This window comes from Carassius carassius, chromosome 11, assembly GCF_963082965.1.
Source record: "Carassius carassius chromosome 11, fCarCar2.1, whole genome shotgun sequence".
Lineage (NCBI taxonomy): Eukaryota > Metazoa > Chordata > Actinopteri > Cypriniformes > Cyprinidae > Carassius > Carassius carassius.
In genome coordinates this window covers 26,151,530-26,165,787 of record NC_081765.1, presented here as the reverse complement: position 1 = coordinate 26,165,787, position 14,258 = coordinate 26,151,530, and the positions used below count along the sequence as shown (strand labels likewise).

Below are 14,258 nucleotides of genomic sequence, written 5' to 3'. Positions count from 1 at the left end.
TCCTGCCAACCTGAGATTCTGATAATGTGGGTGAAATTGCATCTTACCCAGGATTTCTACAGGCCTTCACTGAGAAGTTTGGAGTTCAGGGCAGTCTACTTATGAACATGGGAAAGCTATTAATTGAATAAAAAAGAAAACATTTATGTTGTTTTTCCAAACAAGTATGCGGTGATATTATTTTTATTTATTTTTTTGGTCATCTAAGAAATTTTGGAGAATATTCACTTAGGTCTTTTCCATACAATGACAATTCATGGTAGCAAAAAGGAACCATATTTATGTGAGGAAAATTGTATTTATCATTATTATTGTTGTTATTATTATTATTCATTCAAGTCATTAATTCATGGAAGATAATGCCCTATGGAGCTGTTAACTGATTTGTTAAGCTGAACTTGAGAACTGGATCAGTAAATCTCTCTTTTGAAATACACCATTTGACTGAATTTAATTCATTCACCAATCAAATTGATTTGTTCACTATCTCACTGATCTGACTGTAGTAGTTTTCAATCACTGGAGGGAAAGATTATTATTGGTTTATTATTACATTTTTGGTCCTTTAATTACACAAAAGCCTCTGCCAAAGAGATACAATCACATGGGAAGTCAATTCCAAAACTGATCTCCTATACTGTGTTTGTGTCCTGACTTCACTGACTTCAACTCACCTCAGAACATAGGATGGCCGCAGGAGGCAAGGGTAGCCCACAGTACTGGCAAAAGAAACAGCATCTTCCTGAAAAGACAGATAGTTAGATATCTCTTTGCAATCAGCAGCATGACATCACCTAGTCTGTGTTTCAGATGAGGTCAGGCCATTGGTGCTTTCTCCATTTATATTCCAGACTGTGGGCAAAGGGCCAGACAATTACTGCTGACCACATCTATTCACTTTATTTTTAATGCATTGTAAACTGGTTACTTCTCAGGAAAAAAAAATAATAATAAGACTGAACAACAGTCTATTGGAGAAATCCGTTAATAGCAAGTGGAAATCAAAATCATATTGGATAAAATACTGCCTTACTACAGCTAAAACGCACCCATAAAAGCTCTCTTCTGATTTATTAAAAATATTTTGATTCAATGAAAAATAACATCTAATTATGAATTTGAGAGCTACAGAAGAGGGGTTGGATCAAAAACATTTTGTCTGTACCTCACATGAAGCTAAGGAGTGCTGCAAAGAGACTGTAAAAAGCAGACTAATGAGTAGATGAGGTTTCCTGTTCAGCATGATGGACAACCTCTGTAGCCCCAGATAACCACTGGTTAGTAACTTTCTAAAAGCACATAAAAGCTTACTAAAAAGTATTACTGATGCATTTTTTGTTGTATAATAAAATATGAAAATATTTTGATTTTGTGTAATCCAGAGACCTTATTGCAAGTATTTAACCAAAACCCATTCTAAAAACCAAGTAACTTTCAGAGAATTCTAAAAGTTCCATTGACACCATTAATAGAATTCTAAATTCTAAATTCTAAAATCTTTTATTCTGCTAAGCTCAACCTTTTTTTTTGTACTACTAATTCTCTAATAAAATTCAGTTGAAAGAAAACCCATTGACTTTGGGACAATGGAACCAAACTTGCAAAAAATGCTAAATCATTTCTGGTTTTTAGAACTTATTTCTCCAGTACTCTATTGTTAAGTTTTTAAATATTTGGAATTCAGTGTATTTAGTGTATAGATTGGCGATTTTTGTTTATTTTAATTTTATTTGTTTATTTATTTATTTTTTAGTTTTTGTAAATATGGATAAGAAGCATGCATATATTCTGCAAAATGTCTCTTTTGCATTAGAAGAAAAATTATACAGGTTTGGAATGACAACGATGACCAAATGCTGATTCAATTTTAATTTTTTGGTAAACTATCCCTTTAACCAAGCAGGAAATGCTGTGTGATATAAGGAAGCAACTATATCCTCTCTCCTCACCTTTCCTAAGCACTGCCCTTCTAGCCAGAAACAGCACACAGAGTGAACTGCAGAATCCCTGAAGATTCTGCTGATCTCTGCTGCCTTTCTGGCTTGTTTCAACAACAGGGAGACCATTAAAATGCTGGATGTACCCTCAGCAGTGAGACTGAGACTAGCAGAGGTGAGTGGGCACTGGGCAGCACCGTGGGACAGAATACCCTCTCTCCCCTTTTCATCACACTGACTTCAGCTCTTCACTTCCAAGGCCCGAGGCAAGAAGGCTGGATGTAGCTAACGTACGAGCGAGCATGCTTCCAGTCAACATGTTTCAGCACTTCTAATGTATGGTGTATGAAAGCACTCTGACACCTCTGGAGTATTTGGGGTGAATGCAGCATTTGTAAAAGTGAAAAGTCTGGAAATGCAGACTTTGGGCGATTTCTTAAATGCCTAGGATGACTGGAGCAATAAATTATTAATTAAACAAGAAAATGCATAAGTAAAGTGGGTGGTGCTCACCATTACTGCAAAATCAAATCTGTGCAAATCTGTATTACTCAAATGACCTAAGTCAACAAACTCCAGCAAATCCTTTCCCTTTTATCCTTGAGCATGATGTGCTTCATCAAGATTACGGCATACAAAATAATTATTTAGTGGTTCAATTAAAAGCATTTAAAATTAAGAGCCAGTAACAACACCCCTTTCATCTCTCCTGAAATAAACCACAGATGAAGTGTTTTTGAAGTGAAACTGGCTTTACCAGCTAGCTGAGAGCCCTCCATGGGGCCTGGCCTACACCCAGATTATCCAGTATGCAAGAGAATACAGATCTCTCTTCTGCATGATCTATTTGAACAGGACTGGTTCCCAGAATCTTCACCTCATTCAGATGCAGAGTCATGGCTAGGTTATTGGGGATCTGCCCACCCACAGATACTATACAGCCGGTGCAGCCCTGTGGAGGGATGGAAAGGCTCTGTAGTCTTAGTCTTGCATGAAACACTTCTGACTATCACAATGAATCCTGATCCACACTGCAATATATTCTGGTCAAAAACAGCCCACACATGATGGAGGAAAACATCTGACTGGCATGTAAAGTGACCATGAAGTGAATAACAGAGCAGCACATAGCGAGGAGAAGAAGCAAAAAAAAAAACAATTCAAATAAATGTTTTAAGGTCTCTTTTGAGAAACTGCATAAAATATACAGTATTTATGGCCTGTGTACTGTGCACTCCAAAGTTGCATTTATTTGATCAAAAATACAGTAAAAACAACAATATTGTAATAATATTACCACAATTTAAAATAACTATTATATCTAACATATTTTAATTAATAAAATAATTATTTATTAGCATTCTCTAAAAATACAGGACACGGTCTTAGAAAATGTTATATATAATTCATATTTTGAGATAACATCCTCAGATTTGAAATGAAGCATGAGCAGACTTGTCCCTTCAGCCTCATTATGACAAATGATCATTTATCACTTAGTTGGGGTCACTTCATCTACAGCGATATCGTTGACTTGATTGCAAATAAATGCACAGACACTATTTAAACTGAACAAAGATGACATCACTGAATTCAATGATGAACTGCCTTTAACTATCATTTTGCATTATTGACACACTGTTTTCCTAATGAATGTTGATCAGTTGCTTTGACGCAATGTATTTTGTTTGAAGTGCTATATATAAATAAAGGTGACTTGACAGCCATGTAATTTTTTTTATTAATATTTGTATTTTTGTTTTATGTTTGAGCATATATTCCTCCATAACAATAACAGTCCGAGTAATTCTTAAACCATAAACTCTCAAGTGTTGGCTATTTGTCTATCCAGAATTACTTTTGTTTTGTCATTTATGTCTGCCTTGCCAAAATATGGGTAACTTAAAAAGGTTAGTATTAAGTTAATAATTTTTTTTTAAAAGCAAAGCTAAATTTTCAGCAGCTATTAGTCCAGTCTTTATTGTAACATAATGCTTTATAAATATAATATGCCGATTTGGTGATTAAGAAATATTTCTTATTATCGCAATTGACAACAGTTGTGCTGATTCACCTTTTTTCAGGATTCTTTGATAATAAGAGTTCAAAAGTTCAAACATACAGCATTTATTTTAAACTGATTTTCTTTTCCAACAGTGTAAATGTCTTTACGGTCACTTTTTGAAAATGTAATGCATCCTGGCTGAATTAAACCATTTGCTTACAAAAACACCTTACTGACATCAAACGTTTGAACAGTAGTTTAGTTATTATTTACATGGTGCAAAAAAGACCCACCTTAGTCTTTACAACATATAGGTGTTCATCCACCAATAACAGTGAAAATGTCTATTTAGATAAACTTTCTTTACTGCCTAATTGATGCATTTTATCAAAAAATCTTCACATTTTTCTTTCATTATGTGTGTTGTAAATTTTTTGACAAAATCCTGGAAATAGGCATTCATGAAATATTCCTTGAAAACCTAATTATTCCTTTTAGTAAACATACATCTACAAAACGCTTTTTATAATTACAGTTTCAACTCTACAATTTAACATATGATTGATAGTATCTGTCCATGACCAAAGACTAAAAAATTCCACTACTTATGAATTAGCATACTTCATCCTCATCATCCTTCATGACAATAAGTTTGTTTTAAGCAAATAATTTTTTCATCAGAGCGCTATTTTGACAGAAATGACTATAATCATTTCTCATTCATTGCATGAATCCACAATGATTTTACGTTCCACTCTTTATAGGCATTGCTCAGTCTAGACTCTCATCCACTGGTGCTGTCCTTCTCTCTCTCTCTCTCTCTCGGTCTCAGAGATGAGCTTTGGACCCAGGAGCTGACCCTGGGACATGACATGGCATTATTTTATGCTCTGTGAGCTGTCATATACCTTCTGATCCCATTCATAACATTCCTATAGCAACTACATGTATGCCCTTTTCACCATTCATACACCAGCTCTGTGGGAACTACATATGTATCTGAGCACACTAACGTGATTGTAATAAACTGCTGCACAGCACCTGGGAATTTATTACAACCTCTGAGCAAAACAACAAACACCTGATCAACCCATACTTTAATCACCACTATAACTAGCTTATAATGTTTCTGAATGGAGAAGTCAATGGCTGTTAGAGAGGTCAGGTTTTGCATCATCAGTGAAGACTTTAGTGGCTCCATCTCTATAAAGGCAATAGAAATGAGCTCACCACTCACTGCTCAGAAGCTCAGAGGCACTTCCTGGTTAGTCTCTTGAGATAATGGCTTGTTGGACTGAAGCTGCATGAAAAAAACCCCATTTATTATCTCTATAGAAAACATTCTAGCAATAAAATGTTAATATTTTCACTCAGAGGTTGTTAAGTGATGGTATATGATTCTGGAGCAGTATGATTTTACCATAATTTACTTTTATTTTTTTAATTGCCAAATTCCTGTTGAAGAACTGCTCTACACATTATACTGAAGAATGACCAATGACCACAGAAGTTTGTTACCATGGAAACAGAAAGCTCTAGGGCTGCTAGATCAAAATCCATCTCTCTCTCTCTATATATATATATATATATATATATATATATATATAAAATATAAATAACACCTACAGCATTGTATAGCATTTCATATTATTCATCAGGTTATCACACATCACAATATCATGCAGCCCTAAATATGGTTATAGTGTTAATAACTTAAAACACTAACACTATACTATCTATCGTATTGTATTTTTAAATCTGCATGCTGTAACATACCATCAAACATACTAGTATTTACAGCAGGAATAGTACAGAACAGTAGTAAGCTATTCTGAACATAGTATATCTATTTTTCTGGTTTTCAAAAACATTTTTACTCATAATCAAATGCTGTAATGTTGTGATTACTTTTGAAATGCCTATAGAGAAAATGAACGGGGAAACTATTTCAAGAAGCAATGCAGCTGAAAACAAGTGCCATCACTGTTAAGACATCACTGTTAAAATACCAGTCCATAGATTAAAGAATTAATATGCAGTGGAAACACATGATCTTGTTTGTATATCACACTGCTACATAATCAATCTAACACTAGTGCCATTAGCAGTGGAGTAAGTCCTGCTGTAATATTCATATTATGACCAGTCGACTCTTGCCTGTTGCTGAACATCAAAGAAGAAAATGGGGAACTGTTCGCATTCTACAGACTGTCTGCTGCTGGTTTTTATAAAAGACACAGCTACTTTTTCCACAGTGAAAAAAAAACATAACTCTTATATAGTTTTAGATACTAGATAACAGAGGAATTTGGAACATTGTATTAAGCAGGTTATTTCTTATGAAGCAGAGAACAAAATGGGAGAAAATCTATTTTCACAGCTTGAAGATGGTAGCAGGCACCTGATAAGATCAGGCTTCTTTTTTGGGATGTAAGGGTGGTGAACAAAAACAGGTTCAGTATAACATCAATGCATATGCTTCACATTAGGCTTTACAATGCCTGCACTATTAATTAAAAATACTATTTACCCCACTCTAATTTAAAACGATGTGCAATAATTACATCCACCAAACCAGTGTTGTTATTAACTAAAACTTTGAAATTGTTTCCGATAATTGAGATAAAGTGGAAAAGAAATGATCTACTAAAAAATAAAAAGTACAAAACTTACTGAAACTACAATAAAATTAACTTAAAGCTTTAGAGAATTAAAAAAACTAACAAAATAAAATGAATTATGAAAAATACAAATAAAATAAAAAATGAAAAATACAAAAATAAAATTCTGTATAATTCAAAATATTAATAAATACTATAATAGTACATAAATATTACTAAAATAACAATGTACCAAACACAGTAGTCCTTCAGTCCATTCCGAGTCATCATTCTATATTTTCTATACCTTTTCCACAGTATACAATCAAATATACTGAAAATATCAACTGACTTCTTTTAAAAAGGGCTTTGTCAAGCAGTGCAATCTAGAAGATATTTTGTATAAAATGCCAGTAAAAAAAACAAATTTCAATGAAATACATTTATTAGTAATAATAAATTACAAAAACAATAAATACTGGCCTTGTATTTTTATTTATTATTTCATGGAATTTTCAAAAATGGGACCATATCATAACAATGACCTTGTCAAATGTGAATAATACCTTTCAGTTTCTTAAAGGTGCCAGGTGCATAAGCTGAATTTTGACCTTACACCTCCTGCTGTGTGATGTCCAGGATGCGCTCCCGAGTTAACTCCTCAAAGTACAAACAGTCACACTCATCAAAGTCCGTACTGACCGTCTCCGGATTATGGTTCACCACCACTGTACTCTTGCCCATCTGTCTGAAGGCACGGAAACCTTTACACGGCGCACCAGTCAAACTCCACACTGCTTCCTGTGGGAATGTAGAGCGAAACGCTGCCCTGACCCACTCTTGCACTAATTGCTCATTAAAACTAATGAAGATATTACATGAATGGGTTGGTGTGAAATAAAAATCATAGGATGATGATTATGGTAAAAAAGATTTGAGCTCACCAAAGTGCTATAGACCACAACCCACAATCATGATAGCATGATCCTTAAAATCCAAGTCATGCTCCTGTTGTGAGGGACAAAACAAATTGGGTTCATCCTCACACATCAGCAACAATCTCCAATCTCCCCAATTAATTGTTTTGTTTTGTTTTGTTTTGTTTTATTTATTTTATTTTATTATATTTACATTTATTTATACTTAATTTATAGATGTTTTTTTTTTATTTTAGCTCGTTTTATTTTATATTTATTTATGCCACAAACTCCAAATCCCACAATGAATTTTATTTTATCTCACTTTCTTCCATTCCGTTTTAGAATTTAGGAATACAATTTTATTTTTCCCTTTTCAACTTACATATTTATTTATTAAATCCACCTTATTTATTTTCTGTATTGTGCTTTTAGGTACTCTAATGTATGTGGTTTGTCAATATTGTAAATGTTAACAATCATGCTGATAAAACTTTCCTTCAGTTTTTCTTGTCTACTAAAATTGTCTTGTATAATTGTACTAGTCTGAAAAAGAGTAGTACAGACGGATAACAATGGCAAAAAAAATAATAAAACATTTGGTTTACCGTGATTAGTGCAATACAAATAGCTGGTGGCTGCAGGGTATTCAGCAGCAAGCACAAAACCATTTATCACAAAGCAAATGTCATAATAACCACTGCATCTCAATCATAAACAGATATTTCTGCCAGTGGGTTCAAACTTGTTTAAGGTCTGATGTTCTGGTTGAGCCTGAGTGTCTGAGCTTCTCCCTCTGAGATGTCAAGATCCTGGCCAACCTGTCAGTCTGAGAAACCATCCATCTTGGCCTTCAGAAGTAGATCTCTCTGCACTGTGGCACTGAGAGTGGAAACCGCATTAAGAAACTCATCAAGACACGAATTTTCTGACCCGAAAGGTTTGCAGAATATTAACTATTTGCTCTGTACTGCTTGGTTACAGAGCGTTTTCTGAGCCGTTTTTAATTAATAATTTTTTGTTACTTTTTTTCTTTTATAAAAACATGCAAAATCATTAGAGGAAAAATCTTTAAAAAATATATATATTTTTTTTTTTTAAGATAAATAGCAAACTGTGGACCTTTGATCATCAGAGAGTTCAAGCTTCAGTGTACATGGAACGAAAGAAAACCTAAAAAATAAAAATCCTGGCTAAAGATGCTTAATACTTATTTTAAAATCAATACAACATTTAAACAAAGATCAAAGAGAAATGCGAACAAAGCTTGCTAAAAAAGAAAAATGAAATCAAAACTTAAAACATCTGATCTATATTAATGTAAAAAATAGTAGCTCTAAAAATTCTTTAATGATTTTTTTATGTATACAGCAAGCCCTCAGTATATGTAATGGTCCTGTTTTAAATCTGGCCCTTGTTTATTAATAAGGTAAAGAGCATTAAAACCAGCATGGGACAGCAGGAGTGCGAGACCGCAGAGTGTCAGTCGCAATGGACAGAGACAACCAGTCCTCACTATCCCACGCACCAAATGTGAGACTTCATACTGTGCTTAAAAAGGTCAGCGCTCACCTGATAGTAGTCTATTGGTCAAATATCAGAGTTCCAATAACTGAAAACCTGAAGCTTCAGTCTTAAATTTTGAGTCCTTAACCACAGGTTATGCTCTAGACCCGCGGTAGGGAACCTATGGCTCGCAAGCTGCACCTGGCTCTTTGACAAAAATCATGTGGCTCGCCAGATCCCTTACCCTTTACCGACAAATGATCCATTACAAAAAATAACACATCACTAGAGAGCAGCGATTAATTTGTTGCTGAGCCTACATAAGATGATAAAAGGTTTCAAATAATATAATTATTATTTTGTAACCGCCAATTTTCGTTTTCAGTGCGCATTCAGTGCTGTTCGAGGGTCGCAACAGCAAACCACTAACTTGTGTATGGTAACATAGGCTACGTTCACACTGCAGGCTGAAACGACCCAATACCCAATTTTTTTGCCCCTATGCGACCTGTATCTGATCTTTTCATGACAGTCTGAACGACACAGATCCGATCTTTTCAAATGTGACCCAGGCCACTTGGGTATGTGGTCCTGAATCCGATACGTATCCGATCTTTTGAAATGAGACCTCCGTCTGAACGGCCAGGCCACATGTATCCGACCCGTACGTCATTGATACGCTACAAACGTCATAATTCTGTGTTGAAGTAGGCGGGAACGAGAAGATAAACAACAACCATGGCGGACGATGCTGCTGAGACCAGTCAATGGTCTGTATTAGTGAAGCCACTCACATCAGTATCCCACCACTCCTGACTGCGACTCCGCACCCACACGTTTCTCTGTACCGACGTTGCTAACACTGCTCCACAAAACGCCATGGCCAAAAACCTTGCTCTCCTCCTTCTTTTTAATTTTCTTCTTAAAACGAGAAGATTGTAATTGTGCTGGCTCCGTTGGGAAAATAACTTTAATATTGCAAAAAGAGCTCCGCTGTTGACTACTCTGTTGTTGACATCCAAGTTTAACGTTAGCTACTTCCGCAAACAACGAGTGACGTCGTTGAGCGTTGAGTACTCTTCTGCGCATGCGGGTCACTTCTGGGTCATTTCACGTTCACACAGGAAATCACAAAAGGTCACATTTAATTGGAAATGTGAACGGCCTTGCAAAAAAATCGAATTTTTTCAAAAAATCGGAATTGAGCATTAAGCCCTGCAGTGTGGCGTAGCCATAGAGCTGATAAACTCAAGCTGCTACATAGCTTGTTAGTTTGTAGTAATAGTTTTTTTTATTTATTTATTTATTTTTTTCAGCAGAAAAAGTGCAAAAGTATGTATATAAAAAAAAATTTGCTACCATATACTTTGTTCCAAGAGCCAGTATGAAACATTTTGCAGGATACTTTCGCTTTTTCCACGCAGATTTCAGTGGGTCGAACTGTCAGTATTAAAGGAACGTGAATGAATAAGACAGTAAAGAGCGGGAGATGCTTGATATTAAAAAGACAACAGAATTAATTAAACTCAAAGCCACGAAACAGAACTCAATCCACTTCTGACTGGATTTTGTGTGCGCGCGAGGTCCAAGCAGAACTCTTTTTTGCTTTCTTCTTGTCTTCTGTGGCGCGTCTAAAATTGCCAAAACACGGCGTGCCAAAATGCCTGCACTGGTGTGTATTCACATTAATACTCTCAAGAGAATTCATTCCCCTGTAAATCAACTTCAAAGTAAAAGTCCTGCAAAAATTATGATTATTTGCATATTTGTGTATTTTAGTTTCCATAACGTTACTATTAATACATTGTAAAAAATGCATTTTATATAATATTAAGCTATATATATATATATATATATATATATATATATATATATATATATATATATATATATATATATATATATATATATATATATAAAATATTAAACTTTATTTATTTATTTATTTATTTATTTATTTATTTATTTATTTATTTATTTATTTATTAATGGTTTGGTTCCAAAACGCAATAAATCCATTTTGATTAATTTGAGTAAAAATGTGTTTACTTTACCAAGAAAGTGGCTAGATGAAAACCACAATTTTCTGTTTCAAACATTCACAAAGCAGCTTTAGGTTATAATAACATAAAAAAATTAATCCAGGATTTGAATTTTTTTAAGATTTATTATAAAATGTTATTTTTTCCCCCAAAATGCAATGAATCCATAATACTTTTTTTTTTCTCAAAATGCAATGAATCCATTGAATCAATATGAAAGTTATTGATGAAAATACACAACATGGTAAGTTGATCAACATATGACTGCCTCTGAACTTGGTCAATACTAATCCCATATATAGCCACTGAACTAAAAATACATTCATCAGTCATCGCTTCCAACAAGAATTCAATGGGTCATCTTGTTAATACTATAAATTACAGCAATAAAATTAAATTTCATCATGAACATATCACATTAGACCACAGAAATTCCATAATTACATTCCCCTTACATTCAACTTCCAAAAGTGCATTCATACAGACATTTTATTTATTAATAATTTTAAATGTTTTTATAGTAATGTAATGAATACTTGTCATATTAATAATAATAATAATTATTATTATTATTATATTTCATAAATTACACTAATTTTTATTAAATTACATTTTAAAAAATTAAATAATTTGTAATTTAAATTGTTATTGATTTATCTGTTATATAATTGCAATGAGATGTGACAAAATCAAGCAAAATATTCATTGTTTATTTCCACTGATTTTGGTGTGAAATTACTAGGCCATGAACTTCAAAGGTAATATGATATTTACTCATGATATTCACCCTACTTTAATACATGCAAGTTCTTTCTGACTATTACCAATAATATTGTTATCAAAAAGAATACATTTAAAAAAAACAGTGGCTGTTGTGTTTATTTGATCTTAGTTTGGAGGTCAAGTGGTCTGCAGTTTTGTCTGTTAATATCAGTTATGAGTGTCCGAATGTAATTGTTAACCTCTCTCACCTGTTATGCTGACCCAGGAGCTGCTCCATTGTGCAGAAACCATCTGTCTATGGCAGTGAGGTCATGGATCTGATCAATGGTCACACCACTGTGCAGGGCCTTCATAATGCCTCAAATCAGCAAATGATACTATAAATGGCATGAACATAAACAGGCTTTTCTAATAAATGATTGTGGTCTACAAGAAATTGTTGGGTCATTGTTAAATGAGAAATAATGGCTCTTGATTGTTGGCTGTTAGTCTGTGGTGTCCCTTGAATACAAAGCAGAGGCCAATGAGCTGTAACTGGCTATTGTTGTAGCGCTGTGTGTGTGTGGGGGGGGGGGATGGGGGCTCCTGGCCAATCATGACACAGCACAATTAATAGCCTGTCTGGTTAATAGGAGGCATAACCTGCTCTGAGTGAAATGATGTGCCTGGAGACTAACATCAAACTCTAGAATTACAAGAGAGACTAACCTTGAGAGTTACTGATGTCTCGTGTCTTGATAGGATTTTCCCTATTATTCCTTAATAGATCTGCCAACATTAACAGCATGACACATGTTTCTGATGAAAAGTAGGCTGTTTTCTCTTAAGGCAGACAGGTCATTTTAAATTTTAATGAATGCCCAGGAGATATGGAGGGGTCTTGTATCACCCTGAAGGAGTTTGTTTTGCAAAATGGCTGGCTGGCTGACTGTACACTACTCTACTTATGCACAGCTAATGCGCCAAGGCTGTATTTATTTAAACAAAAATACAGTCAAATATATATATTTTTAAATATCACTACAATTTAAATTAAGAGTTTTCTATTTCAACATATTTAAAAATGTAAGTTATTCATGTAATGCTGAATTTTCAACACCCATTTCTCAGTGTCACATGACTTAACTCTTCATATACATATATATACATATACATATACATATATACATATATATATACATATACATATACATATACATATATATATATAAATGACCTTATTAGATGCTCAAGAAACATTTATTCTTAATACCAATATTGAAAACCTTTGGGCTGTCTAATATTTTTATGCAGACCATGATACAATTTTTTTTTTCAGGATTCTTCTATATTAAGTTTAAAAGAACAGCGTTTATTTAACATAGAAATCTTTTGTAACAAATATATTTACAGCATTTTTTAATCAATTTAATGCATCGTTGCTGAATTAAAGATAAAAGTATGAATTTCTAAAAAAAAAAAAAAAAGGCTTACTGACCCCAAACTTCTGAATGGTTGTGAATCTAAACTGAACACAAAGGTTTAGGACTGATTCATAAATCATGAGCCTGAATTAAACATGGCTGTTACATTGACTTGAACACAATCAGAATCTATCGTCTAGACTCTAATGCACTTCTCTTAATGCTCTGGGTCACACACCTGGACGAGGGAGAAGATACGAGTAGAGCTCTCGTTGAAGGTCTTGCTGCTCTGCCCAGGCTCTTTTCAGAGGCAGACATGGAACAAAGCCATCCCATGAGGGGTGGCAGATCCGCAAAGCCTTCTGGATGCTCTCCTCGAAGGTTCGGCCAACTACAATGACCTGTGAGGAAATAAGAGGGAAAAAAATTTAGAGGATGGAGACAGATGTCTTTCTATTTCTGTAAATCAAGAGCACTGAATTTACAAACTAAAATACTGTAGAATTGGCAATGAAGAATCAAAATCATAATTTGGTCCTGGATTAGTTTTAAACTGTGTTAGAAAGCACCAGTGCACCGTCACCATGGCAACTCACACCTCTCCAACGCTCTTCATGGCACTGCTGATCTCCTGGGACATCCCACGAAAGCGGTCCAGATCCCAGCGAGGTATTTTGGTGACAATGTAATCCAAACTGGGCTCGAAACAGGCTGTGATCTGCTCCGACACTGCATTCTTTATGTCTGGCAGTGGGATGCCCACTGCTACTTTAGCAGCTACAAATGATAGCAAAAATGCCAAAGATCTCCAAAACCAAACTAAGTAATGATATTTATAACCTCTATTCTCATACTGCATGTCAACCGTTATCTCATTTGTGACTTTTGTATTTCTCCAAAATTATTTAATAAACATTTGAGAAAGTTAAAAATTAATAAACTTAAAATGATTCATTTACTACCTTTTCTCTTGCAATTTAGAAAAGACTACTAAACCTGCCCTTAGCACAGTTTAAAGAACTATGCTTTCCAAAAAAAAAACTCTGTAATGATTTTTAGAAGTGGAAAAAAAATCATTGCCCCACAAAGTATTACAACTATTTTTTTTTTACCTCTTCACACTGA

At 34.3% G+C, this 14,258-nt stretch overlaps 1 pseudogene; it reads right to left on the bottom strand.

Annotated features, from left to right (window-relative positions):
• Positions 1–14,258, bottom strand: part of LOC132153284 (carbamoyl-phosphate synthase [ammonia], mitochondrial-like) — a 69,984-nt pseudogene that overhangs the window by 35,088 nt on the left and 20,638 nt on the right.